Here is a 2,500-nt window from a genome sequence, read left to right on the forward strand (position 1 = left end):
AAATAAAACCTAGATTATAGAATAGACTACAAATACTCTACTGAAGATATTAGTCATGTTAGTTTCACGATGTAATCTCTAATTTTTCCATAATTAAAATCGTATATTCCAAACATATTTACGCACATATATATATGCATATATATATATATATATATATATATATATATATATATATATATATATGTATATATATACATACATATACACACACGTATATATACATATATATATAATATATATATATATATATATATATATATATATATATATATATATGTATATATATATAAATACATATGTATATATGTATATATATATATATATATATATATATATATATATTTATATATTATCACAATCTCCTCCTACGCCTATTGACGCAAAGGGCCTCGGTTAGATTTCAACAGTCGTCTCTGTCTTTAGCTTTTAATGCAATATTCTCCATTCATCATTTCCTACTTCGCGCTCCATAGTCCTAAGCCATATAGGCCTGGGTCTTCCAACTCTTCTAGTGCCTCGTGGAGCTCAGTTAAACGTTTGGTGAACTAATATCTTTTGGTGAGTGCGCAGAGCATGCCCAAACCATCTCCATCTATCCCTCATCATAATCTCATCCATATATGGTACTAGAGTAATCTCTCTTATAGATTCATTTCTAATCCTGTCCTGCCTTTTAACTTTTAATATCCTTCTGAGGGCTTTATTCTCAAATCTACTAAATCTTTTAGAGATTTTTTTCATTGTCATACCATGACTCATGTCCATAGAGTAACACTGATCTCACTAAACTGATATATTGTCTGATTTTTATATGAAATTTTAGGCAATTTGATTTCCAAATTTTACTTAACCTAGCCATTGTCTGATTTTCATTTTTTCAATCTTTCACTAAAATCTAATTCTAAAGACCCTGTATTGGAGATCATTGTTCCAAAATGCTGTACTTAAATGATTCTACCTCATTAATCCTTTCTCCTTCCAATGATATTTCATCTTCCATTGCATACTCCGTTCTCATCATCTCTGTCTTTCTTTTTTTTATCTTCAACACCACCTAGTGTGATATTTCTATCATTCTGGTAAGCAAGCATTGCAAATTCTGTGGTGTTCTGCTAAGAAGGACAGCATCATCAGCATACTCTAGGTCTGCTAAATTCCTATCACCAATCCAGTCTAATCTTTCTCCACCATCTCTGACTGTTCTACTCATTAAAAAGTCCATGAGGAGGATAAACAACATAGGTGACAACACATTCCCTAGGAGTACTCCGCTGTTCATTAGAAACTCCCTTGATAAGACTCTATTAACATTAATTTTCCACTTGTTATGTTCATGAACAGACTTAATCAAATTTACATATTTAAGAGGAATTCCATAATAACGCAGGATTCTCCACAAAATTGGCCGGTGCACACTATCAAAGGCTTTTTCATAGTTAACAAATACCATCAAAAGGGAATTTCTATATTTTACGCATTGCTGTACAACATGTCTCAAAATGAAAATTTTGTCACTGCAACTACTACCTTTTCTAAATCCTGCTTGTTCATCACTCAGCTTTTCATCAATCTTTCTCTCTAGTCTCTTAAGAGTAAGCATACTATATATTTTCATAACAACTGACGTAAGTGTTATGCCTTGTAATTATTGAAATCAGTCAGGTCTCCCTTTTTAGCTATTTTCACCAACATTCCTAACTCCCATTCATCAGGTTTTGCCTCTTCATGCCACATTCTACAAAATAATCTTGTAAGTAGTCTGGGAGTCACTTCATTTTCGGCCAGTATCTTCTCGGCAATTATTCCATCGTATCCAGGGGCTTTCCATCTCTTTAGTTTTTTTAGGATAGCTTCGACTTCAAACTCACTGAATTCATTCATGGGCACATCAAGGTCTTCATCAGCTCCAGGTATATCAGTCAAATTATTCCCTTCATATATCCTATTCATAACCTCACAAAAGTGTTCCATCCAACGTTGTCTTTCTTCATCTTCTGTTGCTATAACAGAGCCATTACTCTTTTTGATGGGTATATGCTTCTTCTTCTTTGCCCCAGTCGAGATTTCATTAATAATTCTATGAGCAATTCTCACACCATAGCCACTTCCTGAATTCATAGTTTTGTAGGCCTCATCTGCTTTACTGTCTAAATACTCTCTCCAGTCATTCCTGGCTTTTCATTTGACCTCGCTGTCAATACTGGAATACATAGCAGGCTCTACCTTGTAATTACCATTACTTCCTCGAAAACTTACAACAATCAATTTCTCCTTTTAATAGTATTCCAAGTATCATTCCATGTCTTTCTCCTTGTAACTGTTTGTCCCAAGACTTGACTACCAACTGACTGATATATGTTCTTAATATCACACCATTCTTCATTAATTGTCTGTTCTTCGTCTCTTAAATTCTCTAAGACTGCAAATCAATTTCTACATTCAATTGCAAATGTTGCTCTGTGCTCTTCCTTTAGAAGCTTAGTTGTATCAAACCTAG

This window comes from Palaemon carinicauda, chromosome 7 (assembly GCF_036898095.1).
Source record: "Palaemon carinicauda isolate YSFRI2023 chromosome 7, ASM3689809v2, whole genome shotgun sequence".
NCBI classification, from domain to species: Eukaryota; Metazoa; Arthropoda; class Malacostraca; order Decapoda; family Palaemonidae; genus Palaemon; species Palaemon carinicauda.